This window comes from Pleurodeles waltl, chromosome 12 (genome assembly GCF_031143425.1).
Source record: "Pleurodeles waltl isolate 20211129_DDA chromosome 12, aPleWal1.hap1.20221129, whole genome shotgun sequence".
NCBI lineage: Eukaryota > Metazoa > Chordata > Amphibia > Caudata > Salamandridae > Pleurodeles > Pleurodeles waltl.
This window is the reverse complement of record NC_090451.1, coordinates 118,376,756-118,391,159: the sequence shown is the minus strand read 5'-3', so window position 1 is coordinate 118,391,159 and position 14,404 is coordinate 118,376,756. Positions and strand designations below refer to the sequence as shown.

Genomic DNA, 14,404 nt, shown 5'->3' with positions numbered 1-14,404 from the left:
TTGAGAGATATGCCGAGAGTTTGTGAAACCCTTTCTGGATCTCTTTTCAAACAACGACAATGCTCATCTTTGTCGATTCTGATCCAGGTTTCCGGAACAAGGAGCCTAGGTAGTGGACGTATTGGTGATAAAGTGGCTGAGAAGTCTCCTTTATACATTCCCCCCCTTTTTATTGATCCAGATGGTTCTCTTCAAGTCTCAGCAGGGGGCAGGGAACTTGATTCTTGTTGGCCCTGATTGGCCAGAGATGTCATGGTTTCCTCTTCTGAACCCCTGGCTCTTCTACCTCCTTGGGTACTGCTCAAGTGTGTCTCTTCTCAGAACGTCGTCCCTGACCTTCTTGCTCCAACTCACTCTATCGCTTTGGAGGTTGAGAAGTCTGGACTGCTAGCAAAGGGTCTTTCCTCTTCATTAGTGGAGTTAATTCAGCACTCCAGCAGGCCTTCTACTTCGAAGTCTTACTCAAAGAACTGGAAGTCCTTTCAGACGTGATGTTCTGCTCATGATCTTTTGGCACCTACCTGTAGTTTGTCTGCTATTTTGCATTTTCTTCTGAATGGGTTTCACTTGAATCTCTTTCCACTCTGAAAGCTCATTGGTTTGAGATTAAGGCTTTTAGAGACTTTTCTGAACTTTCATCGATGTTACACTCTTTGGTGTCTAGACTGTTATGATCTTTTGTCAATGGTAAGAACAATGAAAAATCCATTTTCTCCAACTCAGAATCTTCCTACTCTTTTATAGGCTTTCCAATTTTATCTCTTTGAAGGTCTGGATACTGTACAATTAAAGATTGTCTCCTATAAAGTTATTTTCCTATTTGCTATCGCCTTGCTGAGAACAATTGGGGAGCTGGGAGCCTTAAAATGCTGTCCTCTCTTCATTTGATACTTTGGAAGATGGGGTAACTTTAAGGCCTAGCCCTACCTTTGCTGCAAAGGTTAAGTCTATTTTTGATGGATCTTATGAAATAATTCTTCCTTCTTTCATTCCCTCTCCTTCCTCTCCGGAGGAACATTTGTTGAATACACTTGATGTTTAAAGTGCTCTTTTCATTTATGTCACCAGGCCTCTGCAGTTCAAGAAAACCGACTCCTTGTTTGTGAGTTTTGGACAGCCTGGAAAAGACAAGAAGGTGACTTTTATGACTCTGATTAGGTGGATGTGCAGAGGCCGCCCCCGCAGGGGGCATGAAGGGCCGGCGCCTTAACGGCCGCCTTGGCCCGAAAGGGACCGGTCTAACCGGTTTGGGGAGGGCGCGCCCAACAAAGGAGCGTCGCACCCCCCTTCCCCCCCAGGATGACCATAAAGTGGGGAGTGGGCCAGGTACGACCCCTCCAATAGCAGGGGGGTTGCAACTTTCAAACCCCCCAATGAAACCTCCCTAGGGAGGTGAGGGGGGGGTCAAGAATGGGGATTTAAGGAGCGCGTCCTACAGGTCCTCCCAAATTCAGGACCAGCTGGGCCAGGACGACGCGCGCCACCAAAGAAAGAAGCATCGAGGTGACTTGCAGCCGTTACACCCCCCCCTACCTGCTTTCCACGAGGATAAACGCAACTCTGCCAGTCGGACGAAGGGTTGCACCGCGGGTTCGCTTCCCAGATCCGGCGTCCTCGTCCAGATCGTAGCCCACGGTAATCGGTACATTTACACCCCAGAGTCCCTGCCGAGGCGGACCGCGCCAGCAGCGCGACGCGACGCCCGGTGGGTGGCTAGTCCGAGCCAGACCGACCGCACGGCGCTATCGAACAGCGCCAGCAACTGCGTGGGGGACCGCGTTTTTTAACGCGACGCGACCCCGGGCAGTTGCGACCGAGCCGCCAACGAGCGCGCGGCTCGCATCGAAGGACTTCGCCATCGCTGTGTGGCATTGGGGGGAACCTAGGACCCACCACGGTACGTGACGCGTCCCCGGCCAGACTCGTGCAGAGCCGGCACCGTGCGCTCAGCGCGCACCACAGGACAGCACCATTGCATAGGGAGACCAAGCGTCGTGACGCGACGCGACCCCTGAACAGAGCGGTTCAGACCAGCGGAGATCGCACGGCCCGGCACCAAGAGCATTGCATTGGGGGACAGCGTTCGCAACTGCAACGCGACCCCGGAAGCGGTTTCGGCCGAAGCGGCAGCAGGAGGACCGGTTACCCGCGACTCAAAGCGGTTTGGGCTGTCAGAGAGCGCACGGCTCTCACTACATAGCAATACCTTCGCCTCGGGGGACCGCGTGTATTAACGCGACGCGACCCCGGGCTCAAGGAGCTTTAGCTCAGCGGCAAGATCACACCCCCAACGTGCCGGCAATCACTATAGCAACGCCAGGGGCCGGAAAAGCGGACACACCCCCAGCGTGCCGGCAAGCACTAACAACAACGCCAGGGGCCGGAAAACTCGGCAAATTTACTCTTCAGGGCCTGCAGGGGACCGCGCACAAGCGTGACGCGACCCTGCAGCACGAGCACTCACCTTCCCAGTATCAAGGCAACGCAAAGAAGAAGTAATTAGCTGAATCCCAGCCCGGGGCCAAAACCAGCACATATCTGTTTGACCTGAGTTAAGCGAAATGGAGGAGGACCACGCAGCAGAGCAGCAGGACGATTTGGAAAGCATGATAGCGCACATGAGGGCAGAAGCGCTGAAGCGAGGCAAAGATTGGCTTTGCGCCAAGATGGAGGACGAGAGCAGGGAACCCACTGAGGACACCACATCGCCGCCGGAGAAGACACCGGAGAGAGCAGCTCTCCCACCACAGAAACCAAGCAGGCGGCGAAGAGCGGAGGGGAAGCAAGCAAGCAACCCAACCAAGAAAGCAAGGGTCGTGATCCAGAACGCAGAGGTCGAGGCAGCGGCGTCACCGACGGAGGGCGGAACGAGCGCACCAGCAGAGGGTGAGCATATAAGTGCAATTATCAAATAATGTTTTAAGTCACTGGCGCCACTGCTGTTGCGGGGGGACGGGGCAGGGTCAAATGTAGACAGGACCCAACCCATGGGCAGACATCCAAACACCCCAATAAATACAGTAGAGCCCCCCGCCCCAAGCGATCCCTTGTCGGCTTGGGGAGCGCCAGCGAGAACCACTGCGCCCAATACAGGTAACCCACCTGAATCATACGCAAGGCCCTCATTGGGCCCCGCCTCCATGACAACCAAAGCAGCAGGCCTTGCGACTGCTATCCCATTCCCAGTGAAAGAAAGAATATGGCGAAAAGAGTTCATAGATATTTTTACACTACTAGAAATCCAGCTGGAGGGCATAGACCTCACGGTATGCGATAAGAAAGACGATGATAGAAGAGAAAGGAAGAGGGCTAGAAAAGAGAGAAACTTTGAGAACTGGCTAGACGCATTTAGGATAATGGCCTGCGTCATAGTAAATTCCCTCACTGCGCAGCGGACCTCTGGCTTTACGAGTCCAAGATTCACGAGGCACATCGCCAATTCCCCGGGGATGCCTGGCTAGAATACGATAAAAGTTTTAGACTAAATATGCAAGCCCACCCAGAAATGGAGTGGAACCAGGAGGATGTATTGAGCTACATCCACAAAATGATGGTCGCAAGGGAAGTTAACGCATGGGCGGGAAGATGGGACCAGCCCTTTCGGAATGGCTTTAGCAAAGGGAGACACGAGAAATTTAAAGCGCCCCAGAAGAATAGAACCTGGCATAGCGTGAAACCACAAGGCGAAAAGGGATCACAGGCTATATGTTGGAAATTTGACACAGAGGAGTGTTCCTGGGGGCAGAACTGCAAATTTAAACACTGCTGCTCCACCTGCGGGGGGGATCACCCAGCTTCCACTTGTAGAAAGAGAAGACACAAGTCAGACAAAAAAGATAGGAAAAAGAAGCATTAATGACCACCCCCCCCTCAGAGCGCTGACCAACCAGTTGAATTTCAAATTAGCCAAATCACCAATCAATACAACCACCCTGAGGAAGCTAGCCAACGCATACCACAACAAATGCGACGCAATCACGCTTGTGAAGGGTTTTGAGGAAGGTTTCCCTATCCCAATAACGGGGCAGATAGCTGGGGGGACCACAAAGAACTTGAAATCAGCCGCTGAGCATCCCCTGGTTATCCGGCAAAAAATCAGCAAAGAATTGAAGTTGGGGCGCATCGAGGGCCCTCTTTCCCCCCCTTTCCCTACAGACCTAATTATCTCACCACTAGGGGTGGTGCCAAAGAAAGCACCTGGTCAGTTCAGACTAATACACCACCTCTCTTTCCCAGAGGGCACATCAGTAAACGATGCAATCCCAGTAGAAGCGTGCACAGTGGGCTACGCCATGCTAGACGACGCAATAGACATAATCAGGACAACAGGCAAGCGGGCACTCCTGGCGAAGGCTGACATTGAATCCGCCTTCCGGCTCCTGCCAGTGCACCCGGACAGTTTCCACCTGCTAGGTTTCCAACACGAGGGGCAGACATTCATAGATAAAGCAATGCCAATGGGCTGCTCCATTGCGTGCGCATATTTCGAGCGGTTCAGCACATTTTTAGAATGGCCACTCCACAACAGGCACCCAGCAGGGGGAAAATGCACTACTTGGATGATTTCCTATTCATAGGCGGGGCGGAGGAAACCACATGCGCCAGCCTCCTGGGAGCATTCCAAACACTAACTGAAGAATTGGGAGTTCCCCTAGCAGAAGACAAGACAGTGGGGCCCACCACCTCACTTGTATTCCTGGGCATAGAATTAGACACGGTCACAGGCACATCCAGGCTGCCGCGCGAAAAAGTAACTGAGCTAAAGGCAGACATCAGGGCCATGCTGGGCAGACAGAAAGCAACCCTAGGCGAGTTGCAGAGCATGGTGGGCAAACTCAATTTCGCCACAAGAGTTATCCCAGCAGGCAGGGTGTTCGCCAGGCGCCTGAGCCGGTTGACAGCAGGGCTGCGTGAGAAACACCATCACGTGAGACTGGGAAGCGGGGTCAAAAGAGACCTCGCCATGTGGGACTCCTTTTTGGAGGAATTCAACGGCCAGCTCATATGGAGAAAAGGCTGGGTGGTTGCCAGGGAGATCTCTCTATTTACAGACGCCGCAGGCGGCTGTGGTTTCGGGGCCATCCTGGGGAAGGAGTGGTGTGCGGCAAAATGGCCACGCAGGTGGTTGGAGCTAGGGATCACCAAGAACATCACCTTCCTAGAGCTATTCCCCATAATAGTCGCACTAACAATATGGAAATCTCAGCTAAAAAATTTGAAAATAACCCTGTGGTCAGACAACCTAGGAGTGGTCATGGCCATTAACAAAGGATCGGCATCTTGCCACAACACCTTGAGATTGCTTAGGCGTTTAGTTTCCATCCAGTTGAGAAACAACCTGGACATCAGGGCAAGGCATGTAGAGGGCGCAAAGAACTCACGTGCGGACGCCCTTTCTCGTTCTCAGATGGACAGGTTCAGGAAACTCGCTCCAGAGGCAAACCACAGGATGACCACCTTCCCAGTAGAGCTATGGGATCTGGCAGAGCAGACCTGTCCGTTCTAGTAAAGAGCGCTTTCACGCCTGAAACCCAGCGGAGGTATGATAAGTATACCAAGGTTTTTATGGACATGGGGGGCTTAGAATCATTAACCAACGCCGCAGAAACCAGGCGAGCAGCAGAGCATTTCATCCTCCGGGCATTCGAACAGGGAAAAACCAAGTCCTGGGCACAAGCACACCTTGCGGCGGTCGCCCACCATTCAAAATTACAGTTGGGATTGGACCCCACCGGCTCGCACTATATAAAAACAGCCATGAAAGGCTGGAAACGCCTAGAGGGGCGCAGAAAAGACACCAGACACCCCATTGATTTCAGCAAACTAACTAAGCTAATAAATTCCCTGCAGCTCGTAGCGGAGGACCGGTACGAGCAGCTACTTTTCAGGGCAGCATTCACCACAGCGTTCTTTGGGGCTTTCAGGGTGGGTGAGCTGGCGGCAGCCGCCAAGCTCTCAGGGGACAAGTCATGCTTACAGATCGGGGACTGTCATCTAGAACCAGAAGAGATACGGCTAACCCTGAGACGATCAAAAACGGACCAAGCAGGCCAGGGCACTAGCATCAGATTAAAGCGCATAAACCAACCAAAGTACTGCCCAGTGGTCAGCATAGGAGAGTATTTGCAGGCTCGCCCGGCCGGGCCAGGCCCCCTGTTCAAACATGCCAACGGGGACAACCTGAGCAGGTTCCAGTTCACCGCGGTCATGCGGAAAGCCCTAGGGAGGGAAGGTTTCCCAGCGGCGGATTTCAGTGCCCATTCATTTCGCATCGGGGCAGCCACCACCGCAGCCGCACTGGGGCTTGAAGCAAACGCAATCAAAGCAGTTGGTAGATGGCGTTCCAACGCCTTCAAAAGTTACATTCCGTCTCACCTATTGTGACGGTATCTTGTCATTCCAGGGGCGGGGGCACCCCCCAAGGTCACATGGATCATAGGGCACTCATTTGTTTCCAGACTGGAGGCATGGTGGAAACGGAACGGAAGGTCGCACCCAAAGGACAGACCAGCAAACAGGATACGGTGGTGGGGATTTCCAGGCATGAGATGGGCACAGCTCCAGGCTGCAATTGAAAAAATTATCGAATCCGCCCAAGAACACCCGGACGCCATTATCATCCACCTGGGGGGCAACGACCTGACCACGTTGGGGAGGAAGACACTCCTCAACAACATAAAAGAGGTCCTGTGGAGCATCGCCAGGCGGCTAGGACACACCACCATCATTTGGTCAGCGCTAATCCCCCGGATCAGGTGGCGTGGGGCAACTTCAGACAGTGCAGTGGATAACTCCAGGAGAAAGCTAAACCTGGCAGTCGCCAAGTACTGCAAATACAACGGGTGGGAAAGCATCCGGCATGGCCTGATCCACCTGAGGAGACCAGAGCTCTATGCGCCGGACGGCGTACATTTATCAGAGGAAGGGTTGACCATCTTTTGGTCCAACCTAGCGGCTAGTCTGGCATAAAAAAGAAAAAAAAAAGAAAAAAAAACACGAAGGGGGAGTTGCCAGGAGACGTAAGCCTCACTGGCAGCGTGGCGGAAGACAGCGAAAGTTTTACCAAAAAATCATTGGTGGACACACCTAGTAAGGGGGTGTGCGGACAAAAGCCACACACCTTGGGATGCCTCACGGCAGGGTGTAAGATAGCAAAGTAAGGGGGCTAAGCGGAACACGGCACTCGCAGCCCAGAATCGCCATATCGGATGGCAGGGCATTTAGCACGCCAGGTAGCGAGTTGGGCCTATTTCCAAGAACTGAAGGCTACCCCCAAATAAACAACACTGGTAAAACAAACACTGTCGGTGAGAGCCTTCTCCATAAAAGGAAAATGGGACTCCTAAATTCAGAGGACAATGGAACGCATGACAAATTGTCAAATGGAGAACTTAGACGTGTAAGGGTTGATAACTAAAGAATGCACAAGACAAAAGTTATTTGACATTTGTACTAAACGCTGGTTGATCATTGACCGAACTGCATAACCTGTAAATATGTTAACATTGAGGCAGTCACACGATCGCTTGTCCACACTAATAAAGCGGCCAATTGATTCCACTGTAAAGATTTGATAAAGTCGCATTTTGTATGCTAAGAATTACATGTACTGTACTGGATGTCAATTGGTGTCTATCACCGGGCCTGTAGTGTGCCAAGTGCGGGAGTTAGTGCAGAGGCCGCCCCCGCAGGGGGCATGAAGGGCCGGCGCCTTAACGGCCGCCTTGGCCCGAAAGGGACCGGTCTAACCGGTTTGGGGAGGGCGCGCCCAACAAAGGAGCGTCGCACCCCCCTTCCCCCCCAGGATGACCATAAAGTGGGGAGTGGGCCAGGTACGACCCCTCCAATAGCAGGGGGGTTGCAACTTTCAAACCCCCCAATGAAACCTCCCTAGGGAGGCGAGGGGGGGGTCAAGAATGGGGATTTAAGGAGCGCGTCCTACAGGTCCTCCCAAATTCAGGACCAGCTGGGCCAGGACGACGCGCGCCACCAAAGAAAGAACCACCCTCCCACCCCAACGAAGAGGCTTACAGTCGCAAGTCGGACTTAAGGCGGAAGACAGCGAAAGTTCTACCAAAAAATCATTGGTGGACACACCTAGTAAGGGGGTGTGCGGACAAAACCAACACACCTTGGGATGCCTCACGGCAGGGTGTAAGATGGCAAAGTAAGGGGGCTAAGCGGAACACGGCACTCGCAGCCCAGAACCACCATATCGGATGGCAGGGCATTTAGCACGCCAGGTAGCGAGTTGGGCCTATTTCCAAGAACTGAAGGCTACCCCCAAATAAACAACACTGGTAAAACAAACACTGTCGGTGAGAGCCTTCTCCATAAAAGGAAAATGGGACTGCTAAATTCAGAGGACAATGGAAAGCATGACAAATTGTCAAATGGAGAACTTAGACGTGTAAGGGTTGATAACTAAAGAATGCACAAGACAAAAGTTATTTGACATTTGTACTAAACGCCGGTTGATCATTGACCGAACTGCATAACCTGTAAATATGTTAACATTGAGGCAGTCACACGATCGCTTGTCCACACTAATAAAGCGGCCAATTGATTCCACTGTAAAGATTTGATAAACTGGCATTTTGTATGCTAAGAATGACATGTACTGTACTGGATGTCAATTGGTGTCTATCACCGGGCCTGTAGTGTGCCAAGTGCGGGAGTTATAAGACGTCAATTTTTCTGGCTTTGCAAGGCTTTTTAGAAAATCTTCCAGGTCAGGGATGGTCTACGAGAGGAATGGCCACCTCCTGGGTTGAATTCCAGTGAGTAACAATCTAGGAAATTCCTAGGGTGGTTACTTGGGCCTCAGGGCATACATTTGTCAAGCATTATCGCTTAATAAATTTTCTGTTTTGCATTTGAGTACCAATGTTTTGAACTCTGCATTACCCTAAGTCCATCTTGTCCTTGTCACAAACATTACATCCTGCCCACCTTCCCATCAGTCCTTTGGCAAGGGCTTGGCACCCAGGTTGGGTGATTGGCGCTAGCATTTAAGAATCCTCCTGTTCTTTCTTCCTCTTGGAGGGTGACATCACTTTACTTTGTAATGACTGTCACAAGGACGCAATGGACTAAGGCTAATGAAGATTACCAATAAGTAACCAACGCATCACCACTCTTTCTGAATGTGCGTGGCTCATTCTGCAGGACTTGTTCTTTGTATGATTCCTGGATTTTCAGAAGCCCTTTGATGGCAGCACCCCCACACTGAAAATTGTTTCAGCACCACTGGACAAGGGTCAGTTGTCATGCTCATCTGCGGCGTAAATTTGCATTGAAGTAGTCTAACTCCCCAGGTCCTGTCTTTTGCTCAATTTGCCTTTGTGAGTTTTCTCTCAATCACTGTTGATTTCCTTTGATCTTTCTTTCTTCTTTCACTTCACCTTCGCCTTCAGTGTATCTTTCGGCCCTGTTAAGAGACACGCCCCCTTGTAGCCACTTCTATACTTCTGTCACCTAATTATTTTCCTATCCTTTCCCCTGTAACGTTGCTGATCCTAACTATAGCATGACTATCCAGAATCTGTTCACCTGAGTTATGTTCCTCTTATCCCCACGCATCTAATAATCAGCTCTTGGTCTCCCTCCACCTCTCACGTGACATAGTCTGAGCCAGAGTCTCCATCTTGGAGAGACAATCTCTTGCACTTCTGTTGTTCTACTGGCGCTGCCGGCTTGAGCTTTGGTCAGAAGTGGCAAAAGAAGGACTAATGGAAAGTGAACGTGTACTGGAGCAACAGAGTGTATGGATTTACAAGCGTTTGATTAAATGAGAAAAAAAGAGTTTACTTGAGAGAAAAAACGTAACTTGGCCCGTACGGGGATCGAACCCGCGACCTTGGCGTTATTAGCACCACGCTCTAACCAACTGAGCTAACCAGCCATGAATGACAATTATCCTTTTTCCATGACATGCAGATACACAGAAGAGTCGGCCTCACTATCGCAATTCCTTCATACTTTTCTCCCTCCGTCCCCTGTCTGGATTGCAATAACAAGAGCTGTTGAGTGCTGCACGCCAGTCTCAGTGCCTCTTCTTTCAGTCAATGTCACTGTGTGCTGTGATATCTTTGTAACATTGGTTGTTGCCGGAAGAAAAGGAAAGGATGGATAGGATTTCTATTCTTTTACAACAAAACCCAAAATGCATCGGCTTGCTTGCTCATTAAGTTTACAAGGCCAGCTGCTTTTGAGATATTCTAATTATAGTGGTTATTCGGCGTTGGAGGTAAGAGAGTTGTTTTTAGGTCTGGCCGTTCCTTCTGCTTTAAATTACTCTAGCTCATGTCAACAAAGTAACAACAAAACATAGCCAACGGTTTGTTGCTCAAGCCTTCCCTACTGCACCTTCCCATGTCTCTCCTGCCGACCACAGTGCAGGAAATTTGAGTTTGCATTTGCGCAAAGAGACGTACAACACAAGAAGGCGCGCTTTCGTGCGCCGGGCACCACCCGGCCTGTGCATTCCTCACTGCCGTGAGATCAGTTTACTCAGCAGAGCATGACGCTGCAATTGGTTAGTAAGGCCTGCCTGACCAGAATAGTATATTTGGGGTCATGTATTTGATTGCATTTTTAAAACAGTAACAGAACTTAACTGCAATGTTTAAATAGGTCTAGACATATTTAAACAGTGTCAATTTGATAGAAGAATTCTGGAAAATTCAGAGGGGAGGCACCAATGTTTTTTTTTCCCTTTGGGTGGATGTGGCATTAAAGAGTTTGAAGACCACTGGTCTAAGTGGACACTAATACACCTGGATCCTCCTGAATTCCTGGCAACAGATGCCAGCAAACCTGGCTGGAGAGCTTCTGTGTTGGACTGATCCTGTCGATTCAAGTGGTCTTTCCTAGAGAGTCGGAGGTCATGGAAGTAGATGGAGTTGATGGTAAGCTTCAGGGCTTTGAAGTTTTCCCATCATCATCTGTCTCAGAAAAATGTGCTAGTAAAGACAGAGAATAAGGTAGCGGTCTTTTACATTAACCAGCAGTGAAGCATGCATTCAAAATCCCTCAATGCAATAGCAGAACAATTGGGCTATTGGGCAGAGATCAACCTGTTGCATACGTCGGCAGTACACATCAAGGGCACCGACAATGTGATGGCAGACAGCTGGAGGTTTCCAAATTTGCTGGAGTTGACGTTATCCAGGTCGTTGTTTTGAGAGATATGCAGAGAGTTTGTGAAACCCTTTCTGGATCTCTTTTCAAACAAGGACAATGCTCATCTTTGTCGATTCTGATCCAGGTTTCCGGAACAAGGAGCCTAGGTAGTGGACGTATTGGTGATAAAGTGGCTGAGAAGTCTCCTTTATACATTCCCCCCCTTTTTATTGATCCAGATGGTTCTCTTCAAGTCTCAGCAGGGGGGAGGGAACTTGATTCTTGTTGGCCCTAATTGGCCAGAGATGTCATGGTTTCCTCTTCTGAACCCCTGGCCCTTCTATCTCCTTGGGTACTGCTCAAGTGTGTCTCTTCTCAGAACGTCGTCCCTGACCTTCTTGCTCCAACTCACTCTATCGCTTTGGAGGTTGAGAAGTCTAGACTGCTAGCAAAGGGTCTTTCCTCTTCCTTAGTGGAGTTATTTCAGCACTCCAGCAGGCCTTCTACTTCGAAGTCTTACTCAAAGAACTGGAAGTCCTTTCAGACGTGATGTTCTGCTCATGATCTTTTGTCACCTACCTGTAGTTTGTCTGCTATTTTGCATTTTCTTCAGAATGGGTTTCACTTGAATCTCTTTCCACTCTGAAAGCTCATTGGTTTGAGATAAAGGCTTTTAGGGACTTTTCTGAACTTTCATCGATGTTACACTGTTTGGTGTCTAGACTGTTCTGATCTTTTGTCAATGGTAAGAACAATGAAAAATCCCTTTTCTCCAACTCAGAATCTTCTTACTCTTTTATAGGCTTTGCAATTTTATCTCTTTGAAGGTCTGGATACTGTACAATTAAAGATTGTCTCCTATAAAGTTATTTTCCTATTTGCTATCGCCTTGCTGAGAACAATTGGGGAGCTGGGAGCCTTAAAATGCTGTCCTCTCTTCATTTGATACTTTGGAAGATGGGGTAACTTTAAGGCCTAGCCCTACCTTTGCTGCAAAGGTTAAGTCTATTTTTGATAGATCTTAGGAAATAATTCTTCCTTCTTTCATTCCCTCTCCTTCCTCTCCGGAGGAACATTTGTTGAATACACTTGATGTTTAAAGAGCTCTTTTCATTTATGTCACCAGGCCTCTGCAGTTCAGGAAAACCGACTCCTTGTTTGTGACTTTTGGACAGCCTGGAAAAGACAAGAAGGTGACTTTTATGACTCTGAGTAGGTGGATTAAGTTGTCAATTTTTCTGGCTTTGCAAGGCTTTTCAGAAAATCTTCCAGGTCAGGGATGGTCTACGAGAGGAATGGCCACCTCCTGGGTTGAATTCCAGTGAGTAACAATCTAGGAAATTCCTAGGGTGGTTACTTGGGCCTCAGGGCATACATTTGTCAAGCATTATCACTTAATACATTTTCTGTTTTGCATTTGAGTACCAATGTTTTGAACTCTGCATTACCCTAAGTCCATCTTGTCCTTGTCACAAACATTACATCCTGCCCACCTTCCCATCAGTCCTTTGGCAAGGGCTTGGCACCCAGGTTGGGTGCATGGCGCTAGCATTTAAGAATCCTCCTGTTCTTTCTTCCTCTTGGAGGGTGACATCACTTTACTTTGTAATGACTGTCACAAGGACGCAATGGACTAAGGCTAATGAAGATTACCAATAAGTAACCAACGCATCACCACTCTTTCTGAATGTGCGTGGCTCATTCTGCAGGACTTGTTCTTTGTATGATTCCTGGATTTTCAGAAGCCCTTTGATGGCAGCACCCCCACACTGAAAATTGTTTCAGCACCACTGGACAAGGGTCAGTTGTCATGCTCATCTGCGGCGTAAATTTGCATTGAAGTATTCTAACTCCCCAGGTCCTGTCTTTTGCTCAATTTGCCTTTGTGAGTTTTCTCTCAATCACTGTTGATTTCCTTTGATCTTTCTTTCTTCTTTCACTTCACCTTCGCCTTCAGTGTATCTTTCGGCCCTGTTAAGAGACACGCCCCCTTGTAGCCACTTCTATACTTCTGTCACCTAATTATTTTCTATCCTTTCCCCTGTAACGTTGCTGATCCTAGCTATAGCATGACTATCCAGAATCTGTTCACCTGAGTTATGTTCCTCTTATCCCCACGCATCTAATAATCAGCTCTTGGTCTCCCTCCACCTCTCACGTGACATAGTCTGAGCCAGTGTCTCCATCTTGGAGAGACAATCTCTTGCACTTCTGTTGTTCTACTGGCGCTGCCGGCTTGAGCTTTGGTCAGAAGTGGCAAAAGAAGGAGTAATGGAAAGTGAACGTGTACTGGAGCAACAGAGTGTATGGATTTACAAGCGTTTGATTAAATGAGAAAAAAAGAGTTTACTTGAGAGAAAAAACTTAACTTGGCCCGTACGGGGATCGAACCCGCGACCTTGGCGTTATTAGCACCATGCTCTAACCAACTGAGCTAACCAGCCATGAATGACAGAGTTATCCTTTTTCCATGACATGCAGATACACAGAAGAGTCGGTCTCACTATCACAATTCCTTCATACTTTTCTCCCTCCGTCCCCTGTCTGGATTGCAATAACAAGAGCTGTTGAGTGCTACACGCCAGCCTCAGTGCCTCTTCTTTCAGTCAATGTCACTGTGTGCTGTGATATCTTTGTAACATTGGTTGTTGCCGGAAGAAAAGGAAAGGATGGATAGGATTTGTATTCTTTTACAACAAAACCCAAAATGCATCGGCTTGCTTGCTCATTAAGTTTACAAGGCCAGCTGCTTTTGAGATATTCTAATTATAGTAGTTATTCGGCGTTGGAGGTAAGAGAGTTGTTTTTAGGTCTGGCCGTTCCTTCTGCTTTAAATTACTCTAGCTCATGTCAACAAAGTAACAACAAAACATAGCCAACGGTTTGTTGCTCAAGCCTTCCCTACTGCACCTTCCCATGTCTCTCATGCCGACCACAGTGCAGGAAATTTGAGTTTGCATTTGCGCAAAGAGACGTACAACACAAGAAGGCGCGCTTTCATGCGCCGGGCACCACCCGGCCTGTGCATTCCTCACTGCCGTGAGATCAGTTTACTCAGCAGAGCATGACGCTGCAATTGGTTAGTAAGGCCTGCCTGACCAGAATAGTATATTTGGGATCATGTATTTGATTGCTTTTTTAAAACAGTAACAGAACTTAACTGCAATGTTTAAATAGGTCTAGACATATTTGAACAGTGTCAATTTGAAAGAATTATTCTGGAAAATTCAGAGGGGAGGCACCAATGGTTTTTTTTCCCTTTGGGTGGATGTGGCATTAA

At 49.0% G+C, this 14,404-nt stretch overlaps 2 non-coding genes across 2 annotated transcripts; both read right to left on the bottom strand.

Moving 5' to 3' along the window:
• Positions 1 to 9,830: 9,830 nt before the first annotated feature.
• On the bottom strand, positions 9,831 to 9,904 carry TRNAI-AAU (transfer RNA isoleucine (anticodon AAU)). The gene has a single exon. It is a non-coding gene; the product is annotated as a tRNA-Ile (tRNA).
• A 3,590-nt stretch (positions 9,905 to 13,494) lies between these two features.
• On the bottom strand, positions 13,495 to 13,568 carry TRNAI-AAU (transfer RNA isoleucine (anticodon AAU)). Its single transcript has one exon. It is a non-coding gene; the product is annotated as a tRNA-Ile (tRNA).
• Between the last annotated feature and the right edge of the window lie 836 nt (positions 13,569 to 14,404).